The sequence below is a fragment of the Bos indicus genome, chromosome 5 (assembly GCF_029378745.1).
Source record: "Bos indicus isolate NIAB-ARS_2022 breed Sahiwal x Tharparkar chromosome 5, NIAB-ARS_B.indTharparkar_mat_pri_1.0, whole genome shotgun sequence".
Taxonomy (NCBI): Eukaryota; Metazoa; Chordata; class Mammalia; order Artiodactyla; family Bovidae; genus Bos; species Bos indicus.
The window spans coordinates 38,185,327-38,204,081 of record NC_091764.1 but is presented as its reverse complement, the minus strand read 5'-3'; the positions used below and the strand labels follow the sequence as shown (position 1 = coordinate 38,204,081).

General features: G+C 38.8%; 1 protein-coding gene across 2 annotated transcripts in view; it reads right to left on the bottom strand.

The window, feature by feature from the left end:
* PRICKLE1 (prickle planar cell polarity protein 1) overlaps nucleotides 1-18,755 on the bottom strand; it is a 112,818-nt gene that overhangs the window by 46,686 nt on the left and 47,377 nt on the right. The window lies entirely within an intron of this gene.

The following is an 18,755-nucleotide window of genomic DNA, read 5'->3' as shown; positions in this document are numbered from 1 at the left end:
TGAGATGGTGTACTTCAACCTACAACATTGCTTCCCCACACTCCTGATACAACACACACACACACGCACACACACACACACACCCTGCAATGCTGCTCTTATGTACCAGAACCACAGGCCCCATTTTGATTTGGAAAATCTTAGTTCATGCTTCTTTTCCATGTACAGTTATTGACAGCAACTCTTTAATCCTCTTAAGTGTTTGGGTTTAAATGAAAAATGATATATCTATGGGTTCCCAGATCTATAGTGAATGTGGAGCCCTGGAAATAAGAGAGTGACATGGAATCTGCACAAGTGAACAGAGTTGCCAGTACAGCCTGGCAACTAAACCTCTCACCATGCTCTTCCAACATAACCAACCTAACATGTGGCCAAGGAGGACACAGGGTGGACACTGTACACGAAGAAGGATATTAACAGACAGTGGGCTCTGCCAAAGGATAGCCCTGAATCGGACTGCCGCCTCTCCCATTTTGAGATGGGGGCAAGTCATTTCATGCTCTCTTAACTTCATTTTCTTCCACTATACAATGGAAATGTAAAATTTCCTTCATCAAGTTGTGATGGAGATTAAATGAGATGATGCATGAAAAGTGCTTAGCACAGTGAGGAGATACTGTGACTAAGATCCATGCCAAATAGTCCTTTATACTGTTTTAATTTGATTAAGGTTTCATTTTATGTGTTGTCTATACAACCTAACAATATGCTTTTAATTCAAAAGGTTTTTAACTTTTAAAAAAAAGTTGTTTAATTTAGGCAGAGCCTCAAATTGTTGACTGAATTCAGCTGGTTAACAATACCCACAGAGAGGCGTTGCAAATCAGAATGTAAGCTTCAAAGAAATTTCACTACGTGCATAATTTGAGGAGAAGGCAATGGCACCCCACTCCAGTACTCTTGCCTGGAGAATCCCAGGGACGGCGGAGCCTGGTGGGTTGCCATCTATGGGATTGCACAGAGTTGGACACGACTGACGAGACTTAGCAGCACAATTTGAGTCAGATGCAGTATCGTGGTATCATGATGTGGGTAGTGTATGTGTACCTCTCCTGATAGAAGGATAAATGAGTTAATCAAGGCAATTCATATTGCATTAATACAAATGTTGATTATATAATCGAAAGTCAAAATAGTGATGGCAAAAAAACTTTAAAACCTTCTTTTGAGGAACATTATATTTCTTTAATAATTACACAATTAATGGATGAAGAGAAACACTTTTAAAATCACAGTGTAATTCAATTTCAAAATGGTTGTGAATGGAATATACAGCTAAAAGTGATTAACAGTAGAAATTAACCAACCAGTCAAAATTCAAAAGAAACTGCCTCGTGCAAGGTGTTCCATTTCTCCCAGCACTGAGAATGTCTCCTATGAAGATACTACCTGTATAAACCAACAGTGGAGTGAGACAACTACCCTCAGCACAACCTGATTTGGTTTTAGTTATATAAATATTTCAAGTGAAATCAGGGATTTTTTATCTTGTACTGCCATTTTCTGCTTTGCTGTACAACTAGAATAACGTGGAATTAAATGACTACAGTCCATTGGTAATAGAACCAGATCAAAGTAGATAAGTTTTACTGAGTTTTACTCAGATAATTCAGGCTGTATTTTGGCTTTGCGATTTGCCAGTTTGGTACAGTAAACCCTGGTTTCTAAATTATACCACAGCAAGTCCACAGAATTACCACCTAATTGCGACATGAGAAAGTATATGTATCTGACAATGTATCTTGTTTTAATAAATGTAGCAAACAGTAAAAAAAAAAAAGAAAAATACCCTAAATATCTGGAAATGAGAGCAGTGTCCATCTGGTGGGGTTTAGGTCTTAGCTACAGCAATGCTCCTTTCCTTAGCACACCATGTGGCACTTTGCCATGGGAAGCCCACCACTGCACCAAGTAGGTTTTATTACTTTGGTGACCAGGCAAAGTTTTGTTTTCTTCCATTAACAAAAAGAATCTTTATTTAAAGCAAGATACTGGCAAAGTTATTTTTAAAGTGGATATGTTACATAAATTTGACCTTAAGGAATCTAGGAATTTTCAGTGCTCTCTCATAAAGAAAGCAAGCTTTGTGATACTCCATCCATTTTTCCCTTTAGCCTCCTTGATATAAAGACTGCCAGTGTCCCATAGCAGTTCATGTTAGCTGAAAGGTGATTCTAAAAAAAAGATTTTTTTTTTAAGTCCCCTTGAAACGTGGAGTAGGCATTTAAAGGTTAATCAAGACCCCCATTTTCGGAATTTTCCTCTAGCACAGCTGGTGGGGGGGCATCCCTTGAATTGTGAACAAGACGTAGGGAACTAGGTCTTTTAATGGCTACTTTACAAAGAAGTCACTGGGTAAATATTTCAATAAACTTTTTCACACAAGTGCGTCTGTTCCCAACTTTATTTAGAATGATAGATTGATACTAATCACCTTTATTGAGTCTTCAAACAACCAAGAAAGGAAAGAAAAAAGATGGGGAGAAATAATGGGCTTCACATGCATGTCTTTCACATCCTCAGATGGCTCAAGGAATTTCCAATTATAAATATGAACGCTGCTGGTATTTTAAAGTGTAAGAATATGGGCGTTACATTACCTAGCACAGGTGGAAATACATCTACAAACAATGTCAAAACAGGTGATTTGTATAAACCTGAAACTTTTATCTACATGCAAACTTAACCAGTAGTACTCTCCTATCCTGTACTTAAATGAAATTAAACCCTGTCAACCACAAATATCAGGATAAAGATCTTTGATGTCAACCACTACATTCTGAAGCAAGTTTTTATTAACTATGCATTTTGTAAATAACATTTATCTTCAAAGTACCAAACACAATACCCATTTCCAGGTAAACAGTAAGTGCCAAGGAACAACTGTGTTGAGTTAATTTGTGACCCTAAACATTCTTTCCTCTGAAATATATTTTAACACTTTAATTGAATTGACCATGGCTTCGTTGAGCTAATAAAAGGCACTTCCTAACCTTAAGCTAATTTTATTTCCATTAAAATGGCCTATGCAACACAGGTAATTTGAAACAGCAAGTATATCTATAATACTGCAGCTCTACAAAATGTTGTTTTGTATAAAATGTTTGATTATGAAAATCAAGGCTATTCTGAAACACTGCAAATTATAGAAAAACAAAGGACCAGCACCTAAAGTTTAGTTATGTAATCCTTTTTAATTTTTTCCCTACTAACCCAACAGTAGATTTAAAGTTTTCCTAAAATAAAAGAAAGATCAAAGTTAAATTATTGAATAAAAATCATTGGTAATAATTCCTGTCAAAATTTTTATATTTATCTTAAAGTTCACCTACATCAATTATGATCCTTTTTAGAAGAGATGTTTGGAAGACAGTGAGGCACAGAAGTTAAGAATACAGGTTCTAGAATCATCATGACTTGGTTCATATGGCAGCTCTGCCACTCACTACTGAGCTGCCTCCCTGGCCTCCACTCCCTGTTCTCTAAACCTGGGACAATAATGCACCTACATCAAAAGCACCAATGAAAGTGATAATTCATATAAAGCGCCATGCCTGAGACACAGGTGCTCAGTAGACGTTAAATGTCACCAATGGACCAAAGTCCATCACAAAGGACAGTCAAGGGATGAATGCCTCCCACAAAGAAATCCGGGCGTTTTCCTGTCTAGAGGGCAGTGAGAAGTTCTGGGGTACAGAGGCAGAGAGTGCAAGTGCAAACTCATGGACAGAGAGGTCTGCAGGGTGGGCTGGGGCCGCTTTGTAAGGGCTTTGCATGTGAACTCTTGTGAGGAGTGATCCATTGGCATATTTCTGCAGGGCCAGACCATGATCAGAATTGCCTTGTAGAACAGTGGCCGTGGCTGCAGTGTAGAAAATGGCTCTAAGGGATGCAGACAGAGGCTGAGGCAGAAAGAGCAGCTGGGAAGCTGTTCTGTAGTCACGGTGCCTTATGAGTGGGGAAGAGAATGAGAGGAAGGCTTGGATTTGAGGGTGAGCTCCCAGGTAGACCCAACAGTTTATGGTGCTGCTTTTTACAGGAGCCATTGTGAGATGATCTTGTCAAGGATGATGTGTCCAACATCAAACATGGACCAGCACCATCATCTCTACAGATTCAGATGACTAAATGGTTAAGAAAGGAGAAGTGAGGAAGTCAGATTGGGTTATTGGGAAAACGCAGAATCTAAGGGTTTGTTTTCCTTAAGGAAAACCACCTCCTCTCCTTCTTCCAAACTCGAGATGCAACTCTAAAGATTCATTAAGCAGGCAACAAGCACTCCAGGAGGGCCCATCTCATGCCCAGGACAACTTGTCATGAAAAGACTTTACTGGAAGCCCATGAAGACATGGCTGGTGTCTGGCATGCAAAGGGGATTTAATAAAGGTACGTCCATTGAATTTCATAAGCAGAAGTGAATAAAACAGTGGGCTGGGTCTCAAAATTACCCAAATCTTCTTAACTCTTGTGTTTTGATTTTCTCATTTATAAAATGGAAATGAAAATGTTAAAAATTCAACAAAGAAAATTCTTAAAATAAGTAAGGCATGATCAAGAAGTAGTGATGTTGAGAAAGAATAACTACCGAAGTTCCATGATGATGATAAATATAATCTATTAATTTTAGAGGCTTCCTTGGTGGCTCGGTGGTAGAGAATCTGCCTGCCATCGCAGGAAACATGGGTTGGATCCCTGATTCGGGAAGATCCCACATGCTGTAGGGCAGCTAAGCTCCTGTGCCACAACTGTTAAAGCCTGCACTCCTAGAACCACGCTCCACAACAGAAAAGGCTACCGCAGTGAGAAGCCTGAGCACTGCAACGAGGGAGTGGCCCTCTCTCTCCACAACTAGAGGAAAGCCTGCACAGCAGTGAAGACTCAGCACAGCCAAAAATAAATAAAGTTACAGTAAGAAAAGAAATCTGGATCTATAAAAAGGAACAGAATATGAAACATGGTAAATATGTGGATAAATACAACTAAAAAAATTTATATATACTCTATATTCTTTAATATCTATCTAAAATGTTATTGTCTATCTTTTTTTGCCATAAAGCAATTAAACAAATAAAATGAAGTGTAAGTGTTCTCAAATTTACATGAGAAAGCTACATTTGTGTGAAAGTCTCACTGTGGCAAGAAAAAAATTCTATTTAAGCAAAGTTCTTCTTCACAAACTTACGGTTACTAGAGAGAAGGGATGGGGGAAGGACAGGTAAGGAGTTTGGGATTGGCGTATTGTTGTTGTTTAGCTGCTAAACCGTGTCCAGCTCTTTTGTGACGCCAAGGACTGTAGCCCACCAGATTCTTCTGTCCTTGGGATTTCCCAGGCAAGAATACTGGAGTGGGCTGCCATTTCCTTCTCGAGGGGCTCTTCCCAACCCAAGGATTGAAACCGTCTCCTGCTTGGCAGGTGGATTCTTTACCAATGAGCCACCTGGGAAGCTGAGATTGACGTGTTGTACACACTGCTGTATTTAAAATGGATAACCGACAAGGACCTACTATGTAGCACAACGAATGCTGCTCAATATCCTGTAATAACCTAAATGGGAAAAGAATTTGAAAAAGAAAAGTTACATATATATGTATAACTGAGTCAGTCACCTTACCGTAGACCTGAAACTAATGCAACATTGTTAATCAACTACACTTCTATATAAAACTTAAAAAGGTCACCAAAAGAAGAACTCTTCTTCAGTTTTGAGAAAAAGTAAACATTTGCAAGAAGTCTTCATATTTATAAAGGCAAGGACATAACACTTAAGCCTGGTTTTACATCTATCTTTAAATGCCATTTCATAATAAAATATTACTATTTTAAAAATTGCAGGTATTATGCAAAAGTTAAATGTATTGAATTTGAATTGCTGGAAATGTTTATATTCTATCAGTCAGGCAGGATTTGATATAATTAGGAATATGACAGTGAGACTCTATTTGATATTCTCACAGTTGCTCAAATCCACTGACATACTTATTAGAATGGCCAAAATTCAGAATACTAACAACACTAAATGCCACTGAGGATGTGGAACAACAGGAAAGCTCAATCCTTGTTGGTAGGAATACAAAATGGCACAGCGACTTTGAGACACAGTTTGGCAGTTTCTTATAGAACTAATCATACTCTTACCATAGGATCTAGCAATTACCTTCTTTTGGAATTTACCCAAAGGAATTGAAAACTTGTTGTTATTCAGTCGCTCAGTTGCGTCTGACTCTTTGTGACCCTATGGACTGCAGCATGCCAGGCTTCCCTGTCCTCTGCCATCTCCCAGAGTTTGCTCAGACCCACGTCCATTGAGTCGGTGATGCCATTCAACCATCTCATCTTCTGTCATTCCCTTTCTCCTCTTATGTTTACACAAATACGGATGTGGTCAAACCGGATCTCCTGCATTGCAGGCAGACTCTTTACCCTCTGAGCCACCAGGAAAGCCCACGGATGTTTATAACAGCTTTATTCATAAGTGCAAAAATTTGAAAGCAACTAAGATATCCTTCAATAGGTAAATGGGTAAATAAACTGTGGTACATCCAGATAATGGAATATTATTCAATACTAAAAGAAAGGAGCCATGGGGCCATTAACAGATATGGAGGAAACATAAATGAATATTACTAAAAAAGTCAATCAGAAAAGTCTACATACTGTATGATTTCAACCATATGACATTCTGGGAAAGACAAACCTTTGGAGACAGTAATAAGGTGAGCGGTTGCCAAGAGCTGGGGGAAGATGGAGCACAGAAGATCTTTAGGGCAGAGAAAATACTCTGCATACGACAACGACGTATGGCTATATCCCACACAATGTACGACACCAAGAATGAACCGTAATGTGAACTATGGGCTTAGGGTGATTATGATATGCTAATGTAGGTTCATCACTTGCAATTAATGGATCATTCTTGTGAGGAATGTTGATAGTGGGGGAGGCCACGGATGTGTGGGGGCAGAAGGTATGTTGAAAATTTGTGTACCTTCCTCTCATTTTACTTTTACTGTGAACCTAAAACTGTTCTAAAAAAATTGTTTTAATCCACTGAGCATGATTAAAATCAAGAAATAATAATCATATACCTAATGTGGATGTGAAATCCATATGATGGATGTGTGAATGAGCTGTGCTAATTTTTTAAAAGGATTGCACAGCCTCTTCTCTCTCACAGAAAACAGTCCTTGTAGAATCTAAAATCTTCATGTGGAAACCCAAAGATGGCTCTTTGCCTCTAAAGTACCACCACTAAAGGCAACTTCCCTTGAAGACAGCCCCTCTCCCTCTGCACAGAATTAAGTGAATGGGTGTGTCAGATTTAGACTTTCTGCTCTGGGGTTAGAAACACATGGGAACATTTACGAAATTACACTAAAAAATGGCAGCTTTTTTTTTTTTTTTTAATTAGGAAACATTTCTAGTCCTTCAAAACTAGATATTTTACTTTGATTTTATTTGTAATCAAAATATTTCTCTGGAAGCATTTTCTGTAGTCTTAATTACTTAATTAAACATCTTCCTGTGGGACTTTTATATCACCACTGCATGATAATCCTGCAGATGGCAAAGATTTAATGTGGAATTAAACTAAGCTATTAATTATATACACAAGTTAAAAGAAATTTAAATGAATGACCTTTAAAAATGTTTTTCATACTTCTAATGGGCAGAATGGCAGCTGCTTTCCTACTTAACTGGGAGACACAGGAGTTAATCCAGTCAAGGATGAAGCACTTATACTTTGCTACTTGTTTTTATGAAATAAAATACTAACCTTTTATTTAAAATGCCACCACGGGATAAAAATGTGACTCTTAGAGAAGTCAGGTCATTTCAGATCTTTTGCTAATATATCTGATCAAAAATTGAAAACTATCCCAAACTAGTACATGGTGTATTTTCATGTATGCTCAATGAGAGGCAGACACTGAAGTCTCTAAAAGATGGTCTTCACTGAAGACTCATTTTAAAGTACATAAATGGAGAACCTCTCTTTTGCAGTCAGATGGCAAGATGGAAAGTGTTCACTGCAAGTTAGAAATAAGAGTTATGTAAATACTTTATCTTGGATGATCACCTCCTCTGGAAAGAAGACAAAGCGACTAAGTAACAATTCAAAATGTACAAATAGTAGAGTCTTATATAAAATCATCTTCAGGAAGTAAAAAAAAATTTTTTTTGTGGTTCTGAATACTGTTCTAATGAAAGTCTGTCTTTTCTTCTTCTCTCACTCATAAGGAGAAAACTCCAGCTTGGGAGTTCTGCTTCATGGAGGTAGAGTTGCATCTTTAAATTCATTAGCTCCAAATTTATGAAAAAGAAAGAATTTGCTAAGCTGGATTAAATTACGGGTTTTTATTTCTGCTTCTTCAGTTGGTAGACAATGTAATTCATTATTTTAAATGAAACACTGACAGAGAACCTGAAAGTCATTATTTTATACTTCAGAAACACCATGAATCATTCCCGAAATTATATTCAAGTCACTGTTTAGTCCAATAAATCCTCAATAATGCTAACTTGCCTAGACAAGCATAAGTTCTCTTTCTTGAATTGGCATTTTCTTTACTATTCCTCTGGGGAAACAAAACAAGAGTTCAGTAGCTCCTGAGGATTCCTGACATTTTCCCTAATAATCCCTGAGACACTAGAGAAAAAAATACAACATGCAAAGATCCTAAGGAAGGAAGGCTTCACAGAGGATCTACTGGCCACGGGGTGGAAAAAAATTCAGTGTATGTTGTCCACTTACTATTACAAGAAAAGCACAACTGTGTTCATTGAATATATGTCGTATTGCTAAATATCCTAAGGCTTTGTTTTCAACGTACAATAAATAGTGTTAAGGCTTCCCAGGTGGCACTAGTGGTAAAGAACCCTTTTCTTATGCAGGAGACATAAGAGATGTGGGTTCAATCCCTGGTTTGGGAAGACTCCATGGAGAAGGGAATGGCTACCCACTTCAGTATTCTTGCCTGGAAAATCCCATGAATAGAGGAGCCTTGCAGGCTACAATCCATAGGGTCGCAGAATCAGAACACGATTGAAGCAACTTGGCATTCATTGGGATAACAAATAGTGTTAAATAATGGTACCTTTCCACCAATGATAGATCAAATACTCTGGGTCTCTGATAAAGGATCTCTTAGGCTCATATCCCCTTCCCCCTTCACACCATGTAGTTTTACAAATATTAATCAGAGAGGCTTAAAAATCTATATATTGTTAACTTTTTCCATTTCATGATTGTCTACAATCAACAGCTGAGAAAGTGTGTGTGTTTTAATTTAGGAAGAAGAATAATGCGAGTCTAACCCTTAACCCTTTGCATTTCACATAAAACATGAAAATTCAGAGGTGACTTTTCGAAGACAATTTAGTCATAGCTAATTCTGATTTATTTGAATATAGCTGACAAGGTGTTTTAGATTCAAGGCAAAATGGCAATGGTTAATAATCAGAAGCGTATCTTTCTCTATAAAGAGAATGATAACACAGTGAGAAGCAAAAGCATTATTTTTTACTTCTTCACTTATTTATAATATCATTTCTCATTTAAAAAGTTCTGTTCTCCCAGGATTTCTACTTCTATCAGTAAGTCCTAAGGAAACAATCACAGATGTGCAAAAAGATTTATATACAGGGTATCCAAAGTAATTTTTAATACTGAAAAACAAGAAGCACCTTGAAGATTCAACATGATGGGATCAAGAATTGGTTAAATAATTACAAAATCGTGTGGTATAAAACCATGCAGCTATTAAACGAGGCTATAGAGCCACTGCTGTCCAACAGAAATAAGACCACAAGTGATTTCTGTAACTTTAAAAGTAGATGCATGAAAAAAAAGCTTTTTAAAAAGTGAAATTAATTTTATTAATACATCTTATTTAACCCAGTATTTCATTAGGTAATCAATATAAAAATCAATAATGAGGAACTCCCCTACCCCTTTTTGTTTGGTAATGCCTCTGAAATTTGATGAGTTTTTTGTGGTTACAGGATATTTTAATTCTAACTAGCCACAATTTTAGTGCTCAACAGCCCATGCTGCTGTGGTGACAGTACTGAACAGTGCAGTTACAGATAATATTTAGATTTAGAAAGTAGTTAATAATGTATGAAAATTTAAAAACAGATTATATGACATATGTACAGTATGATTCTAATTGTATGCTTTAAAAATTCATGAATGGGAGAAAAAAACAAAGGAAGATACATGACAAAATGTTTACAATGCTATTCTAGGAAACAGGATTATAGATGTTTTATTTCATTTTTCTTTTCTGTATTTTCTAAATGTTTGAAAATAAACCTGTATTGTTTTGAAGTTAAATAAATGATTCTGTTAATATGCTCCAATTAGCACTGATTAGATCTGTGATGACCTTAGACATTCAATTATTTCTAAGAATTTGATCCCTGAAAAGTAACTGTGTTTGCCTTTGTTTCGTATTTCATACTAGTGAATACAAATTTTATTGTCCATAGAGAATAATTCACATTACAAATAGGACTTATATTTTGAACATGAACTCTAACATTTGCCCCTTAAATGTGGTATGTGTAATTACATTATAATAACTGTGAGTGAATTATTTCATTGTCTATTAAATAACCATTTGTTAAGTCTAGATAACAATCATAAATAGCCATTACTTATAAAGTTTCCATTCAAAGTACTCAGGGGATTGTACAGTATATAGACAGTGTGACCAGCACCTCCTCGTACCTCCAAATCACACCACAAAAAGAAAGAGAGAGAATATATAAAATTGATAAAGATGCTAAATACAGACAAAATCCACTTTGAAAAAGTGAGACTAAACTGAAATGAATGTCGCATGCTTGGCATCCACCTTCATGGAGCAGACAGCTTTTTCTGCTGACCCTCTTCATCACTGTACCCCTGACTCCCCACAAAAGGGTCTTATGACAAACCAGCCTATGATTCCTTTTCAACCATCTCTCTCAATATTCCCCATCACTAGCTCCATACTGTCTAGCTCTCTGGTATTCCTCATTGTATCCTCAACAAAATTCCTATGACCCTTAAGTAGCTCCAGAAAACATCTGACATTAATCTATTTTACTGAGAAATATTTATTGAGCTCCTACTTACTGTCTAAAGTGGGGCTTACATCAGTTAGAAGAAATACACAAAAACATAAAAATAAAAAAATAATTTAAAATGGTGGTAAGAAAAATAAAGGAAGAGAGTGCTATGAAAGAAAATAATAATTGGGGATTGGAGCAGGAAGGGGTGGTGGTCAAGAAAGGCCTCTCCAATGATGAAGGACAAATTCATTGATTCTGAGATCTGATGGATGAGAGAGAGAAAGTGGGAAGAAGTGCCTTCCTGCAGCTGTGCCTATCCTGGCCCCCGGTGGATGGGGGATCAGGTGAATTCAGGAATCCAAAGTTGGCAGGGTTAGGGTTAGGGTTAGGGAAGCTTCCCTTCCCTAACTCATGGGAGGCTAGCAGAGGGGCCAGGAACAGTGTGTCAGCATGGTCATGATTATTATTGATAGATAAATAGCAATGGATTATTAGCAATAAAATGTATTAAGCATTTTTGATGAGCCAGGTCCATGCTAAGAGCTCTGCATACAATCAGGGACTGACTCCTCACAGCAGTCCTGTGAGGTGTGGACAATTAAGCACTTGAGAGGTTAAACCTGTATGAAGTGACATGACTTATAAAGCCCAGAGCAGGGTCTGTGGACACAGCACCCTCTTTGATGAACTGCCTCTCCTTCCATGTTTTGTACCCGGATGTCCACTGCCCCCAGAGTTACGGGCAAAGGCACAGTATTTTCAAAGAGTATACTGGAAAAAAAAAAAAAGAAACAGATTTCTGTTCCTAGAAGGATAAAACTATCTTATGGACACAAAAGACCAAATTCACTCACGTCTAAACCATGGAGGAAGGACAAAGAAAAGTATATACAGCACACTATGGTAGATACCTACAGGTTTTGTCTTCCTGAGACATCAGATCAGATCAGATCAGATCAGTCGCTCAGTCGGGTCCGACTCTTTGCAACCCCATGAATCGCAGCATGCCAGGCCTCCCTGTCCATCACCAACTCCTGGAGTTCACCCAGACTCACGTCCATCGAGTCAGTGATGCCATCCAGCCATCTCATCCTCTGTCGTCCCCTTCTCCTCCTGCCCCCAATCCCTCCCAGCATCAGAGTCTTTTCCAATGAGTCAACTCTTTGCATGAGGTGGCCAAAGTACTGGAGTTTCAGCTTTAGGATCATTCCTTCCAAAGAATTTTTCTTATAAAAACTATTTTCTTTAGGAAGCTCTCCCTCCCCTCCCCTCAGTCTACAGTGGTTTTGGTAGGACAGACACTACTCCTGGCTTTCAGTTCAGTTCAGTTCAGTTGCTCAGTCGTGTCTGACTCTTTGCGACCCCATGAATCGCAGCATGTCAGGCCTCCCTGTCCATCACCATTTCCCAGAGTTCACTCAAACTCACGTCCATCAAGTCGGTGATGCCATCCGGCCATCTCATCCTCTGTTGTCCCCTTTTCTTCCTGCCCCCAATCCCTCCCAGCATCAGAGTCTTTTCCAATGAGTCAACTCTTTGCATGAGGTGGCCAAAGTACTGGAGTTTCGGACCGAGCATAAGACCCTTTCACACCTTGGCAACTGGAATATTTCATTTCCTTGGCCAGCTTCTGGCTTAGAGATGGTATATGACTGATGGCATATAAGCTCCATCTGGGACTTTTCTAAATGAGAAAGATGTAAAGTTACAGTTGTTGGTGTGCATACTGCTTCCATATTGGACGATACTGTATGGGAATGAACCCAGTAAGGAGAAAAATATGCCAAGAGATGAAGAAGTGGAGTCCTTAGGAACCACTGAGCACAAGTGTTCAAACAAACTAGAAACAAGCAAGACTGCAGATTTACTCCTAGACTTTCTAGCTGAATGAACCAACAAGTTCTCTTTCTCAGAGAAGCTATTTTGAGCTGGATTTTTCAACCAACAAAGACCTAGTATGGATCAGAGTCTAAAGAGACTGGAGAGAAATGAGGGCCAGAATAAGGTCAATATTAGCCATAATGGCAAGAAAGTGGTCATTACATGACCACTGAGAAAACTGAGACATTCAGATGGCTGGAGGAAAACTGCCCCTCCTTCCTGGCAGCAGGCAGCCAACAAAGTGGAAAGCACAACTTTGAGATGTAGGTGAAGAGAGTCAGCAGTCAATAAAGAGTTATGGGCTGCTTGAGGTGCACCAGACTTGGTGCTGGGTGCAGGAATATGCTGATTACCAAGACACAGTACCTTTCTGCCTTCGCATTCACAGCTACTCCAGAGGGCAAAGGAAGGAAGCACAGGTTAGCATATCCACATCATAATTTACCTACAAACTGAACACAGGGAGTAAAAGCAGTACCTGATTAAAAAGAGTCTCGGTCTAGACATAAACATCTTCCACTGAACTATATAATGAAAGGTTCAAATGTGCAGAGGCCAAAAGACAGGGAGACCTGGACGATAAGAGACCAGCATCGGGAGGAGTAGCAGCTATGGGCAGAAAGGCACAGAATCAGAGCTGTGGGAATCTAAGTGGACTCTGGTCTGTTTCCAGAAATAAAGATGGTAAAGAAAGAAATCAAACTAGGAATTGAGAAAAGAATGTTGGTGGTGGGTGGCACTCACCACAAAGAGCCAAGGTGAAAAATGCCTCCAGCTGCTACAAGCGACAGAGCCCTGCAAAATTTTCCTGGCCTTTACCAACCTAAAAGATGATGCTGTGAAAGTGCTGCACTCAATATGCCAGCAATTTGGAAAACTCAGCAGTGGCCACAGGACTAGAAAAGGTCAGTTTTCATTCCAATCCCAAAGAAAGGCAATGCAAAAGAATATTCAAACTACCGCACAATTGCACTCATCTCACACGCTAGTGAGAGAGTCATTTCCTAGGCAGGTTGATAAGGAGTCTAGGGGTCCCCAAGGAGAGAGGGGTCTGGAATTCTCAAGGAGGAAGAAAGGACAAACTTTTTTTTTTTCTTCTTTACATTCCTTAGGATTATATAACAATAATGTATCCTGCCTGAGGATAGTCTCTGGATTAAACCTGGCTAATTCTGTAATCTTAAAATATAAATTATGGGAGTAGACCTGGTCTTTACAAGGATGTATCCTGCCTGAGGACAGTCACTGGATTAAACCTTCTGGCTAATTCTGTTATCTTAAAATGTAAATTATGGGAGTAGGTCTGGTGAAGTCTTTACAACCTCCAGACATTCTTTGGATTCATTGGAGAGTATATAACTTCATTGCTAACACTAGCAAGTGGGTACTCTTTCTGCCCCCTTCTGATGCCTATGTCAGAAGCTTTCTCTATCTCCTTTATACTTTAATAAAACTTTATTACACAAAAGCTCTGAGCGATCAAGCTTTGTCTCTGGCCCCAGATTGAATTCTTCTCCTCTCGGGGCCAAGAATCCCAGTGTCTTCGTGTGATTCAACAACAACCTTTCACTAGCAAAGTCATGCTCAAAATTCTCCAAGCTAGGCTTCAATAGTACATGAACCGAGAACTTCCAAATGTTCAAGCTGGATTTAGAAAAGGCAGAGGAACCAGATATCAAATTGTCAACATCTGCTGGATCATAGAAAAAGCAAGAGAATTCCAGAAAAACATCTACTTCTGATTTATTGAGTACAGTTTGACAAAAAACTGTGAAAAATTCTTAAAGAGATGGAAATACCAGACCACCTTACCTGCCTCCTGAGAAACTGTTTGTAGGTCAAGAAACACATCTAGTTAGAACTGGACATGGAACAACGGACTGGTTCCAAATTGGGAAAGGAGTACGTCAAGGCTCTATATTGTCAACCTGCTTATTTAACTTCAGAGTACATTATGCAAAATGCCAGGCTGGATGAAGCACAAGCTGGAATCAAAATTGCCGGGAGAAATATCAATAACCTCAGATATGCAGATGACACCACCTTTATGGAAGAAAGGGTAAAGGAACTAAAGAGCCTCTTGATGAAAGTGAAGAGGAGAGTGAAAAAGCTGACTTAAAACTCAACATTCAAAAAGCTAAGATCATGGCATCTAGTCCCATCACTTCATGGGAAATAGATGGGGAAACAATGGAAACAGTGACAGACTTTATTTTCTTGGGCTCCAAAGTCACTGCAGATGGTGACTGCATCCATGAAATTAAAAGATGCTTGCTCTTTGGATGAAAAGTTATGACCAATCTAGATAGCATATTAAAAAGCAGAGACATTACTTTGCCGACAAAGGTCATTCTAGTCAAAGCTATGGCTTTTTCCATAGTCATGTATGGATGTGAGAGTTGGACCACAAAGAAAGCTAAGTGCCGAGGAACTGATGCTTTGAACTGTGGTGTTGGAGAAGACTCTTGAGAGTCCCTTGTACTACAAGGAGGTCAAACCAGTCGGAAATCAGTCCTGAATATTCATTGGAAGGACTGATGCTGAAGCTGAAGCTCCAATACTTTGGCCACCTGATGCAAAGAACTGACTTACTGGAAAAGACCCTGATGCTGGGAAAGACTGAAGGCAAGAGAAGAAGGGGATGACAGAGGATGAGATGGTTGGATGGCATCACCGACTCGATGGACATGAGTTGGGTAAACTCCGGGACTTGGTGATGGACAGGCAAGCCTGGAGTGCTGCAGTCTGTGGGGTCACAAAGAGTCAGACATGACTGAGCAGCTGAACTGAATTGAACTTACCAGCCTAGCTCATCTCTGCTCTGACCAATTGCTATATTTCCTTGATCAGTTTCACATCTGGCTCCCTCCTCAGTGAGGCTGGACATGGACTGCCCTCCTGAACACAGGATCCAGGGCCCCAGAACTAACCCAGTGCTCCCGGCATCTGGTTTCCCACGTTCCGGTGTCTCCAGCCTTCAAAAGGGGCCTCTCCCCAACGTGAAGTGCAGGTGTGTAGGTTTTCCATCCCATTTGCTATGAAGACTCATTAAGTTTCATGCCCCAAATCATGGATTTAACTCATACTTATTGGGGATGAACGCTCTTAAATTAACTGTTTGGTAAAACTACATATAGTTCACCTAAAGAGCTATTTTGGTCCTTCTCCATTCTTGTATACATATTCGTTATATACACACCACTCCTATATTTATAAAATCTCAACATAAATATCCCACTTGGGTGTTACTAAATCAAAGCACCTCACTCAACACAAATATGTCCCCTGAATTATGTTTTATGTTACATAGGGCCTGAGGGGAGACTATTCTTGAATAAATGCACCAAAGAACAAAGGAAACAAGACCCAGCAACATGGACCAAGTAAATGGACTTGATACCAATTTGGTAATTTGAGAAGACATTTAACCGTCACACTGATTCACTCATACAACAAATTTATAGTGTTTACTGTTACGGCATCACCAACTCGATGGACACGAGTTTGAGCAGGCTCGTCGGTGATGGACACGGAAGCCTGGCGTGCTGCTGTCCATGGGGCCACACAGTCAGACATGACTGAGTGACTGAACTGACTGGACTGTGATGGGGCTTCCAGGGGGCGCTAGTGGTAAAGTCTATGGTAAAGTGTCCAGTGCAGGGGACTTAAGAGACACAGGTTCAATCCCTGGGTTGGGAAGATGCCTGGAGTAGGAAATGGCAACCCATTTGTGATTTGAGTATGCACTGCAATGCTACACTTAAAGAGTTTTTCACCTTCCCCCCGCCCCCCACCTTTTTTTTAAAGCCACACCATGCAGCTTGTGAAATCTTAATGCCCTGACCAGGAATTGAATCTGGCCTTCGGCAGTGAGACAATGGAGTCCTAACCACTGGATGACCAGGGAATTCCCTCCTTTTCTTGTTATAAGACACCAGAGCTTTGACCTAACCATTCATTCTCTCTGATTTCTCAAAAGTGAGATACTGGTAGCTGTACTATGTCAACTTCAAGAAAACACATGGCAATTAGTTGTACTTTATGGTTTTAAAATAAATTGTGAATTTTACTAAAGGATACATACTTAAAATAATATTTAAATAGTTAAGAAAAAAATAAGGTATTTTGATAGCTTGAATGGATGCTAAATAGTCTCCTGAGAGTACAACTATTTGAATATTCAAATTCTATCATTAGAAAATGACTAAAATGTTTCCAAAAATAATACAATCAGAAATTTTTATCTGTATCTTTATATTACTGTGGTCTTATTTCCTGCCCTGGAAACAGAGCGCACCCTTTCTTAATGGGACAGCTGACAGCTGTCTTGGTATGAGCAGGCACCTCTATAATCCTTATCATAGTCTTCCATCAGCAATTTCCATTTTCCTAGAAATTTCAGTGATTAATGTATGTAGTCAGTTATTAAGAACTTTGCATTAGGTTTAAGAGATCAGTCACTTTTGCATCTGAAAGTCACATATTTATACATTATGCTTTTAAAGAAATAAGAGTCCTTTGTGCCTTTCTAAATGTATTCCTTACAAAACAATAAGAAAAAAAAAGTTTTATTAATGCACAAGACTGAAAGAAATGTCAAGTATGCTAGAGTTCTGGTTTTGATTTTGGACTTCAGAGAAAGTAAAAGAAGCAGTGGAACAGAAGAGCCCTTTAATTACAATCCAATGTCCTAGAGAAGAATATTTGATATCTCTTCCAGTTGGCAGTCGAGCCGGGGTAAGAAAATCAACTACAATGAGCACAACATAAAACCATCCCACCTCGTCAAGTTAATAAGGAATTACATCGTATGTCATAAACCTCCCTGGTTTTGTTTAAGACCTTCTTGGACACATTAAAAGATGGAAATGTTTCAAGAGTTAAATCAATAAATGTATTTACTCGACACAACCTAAGCCAATAAAGGTTTGTTCTAAGATTCCTCAAACTCCACTTCACTTTGGAGAGGGTGCATAAATGAGCATTTTTCTCTCCCAGGACAGTAGACCGCTCTGACAGGAAGATGGCAACAGTATGATGGCTCAGAGCCCGAGTCTGGAGTCACTGGCTGCACACAGACTCTCCACTCAGCCTCCGCATCGTGTGAGCCTTACGAAAACTAGCTATCACTCTAAGACTCAGTTTCTTCATCTGTAAAATGGGAATAAGAACAAGATTGTTGGGAGCATTTAATGCAATACTGATCATATGTCACTTGACATAGTAACTAAGCATTTAGCACAAAGTATGCTTTAAATGAATGTCAATTATTTGTATTAGATTTGAAAAGGATTTATCATAGCTCAGTGGCCATGAAATAGTTTCCTTTACTTTCATCAAGCTCCTTTAAGGCCCCTTACTTTGTGTTTGTATTTAGAAATCTTCCTTTAAAACATAAAAATATCTATTTATGAGAAAAATAAAAGAGATATTTGGGGATTTGTTTTTGAAAAACAAGTATGTTATCTGCTCACCTGGAAATGCTCGACAGCCCCCATTTAGAAATAAAATGACTCAAAGACACTGAAATACAATCTCAAGAAATATAATATTGAATCAGTAACATTAGATACACTTTTCCAGAAGGAAACTTTCAGTCATGGGGTTACTGAAGGGAGGTCCAAGTAGCTCAGAACAAAGAAGTAGACAGCTGAATATGTAATTTATATTGCATAGGAGGAAAATCTGACTTACTCACTTCATAAAGAAGACTGTTTTGGTCCTTCATTATCTAGTTTGATTGTTATCTACACAAAAACCATGCCAACTCCTCTGTTCTCTTACTAAGCGCAGAACTGACTAAGGAAGAACA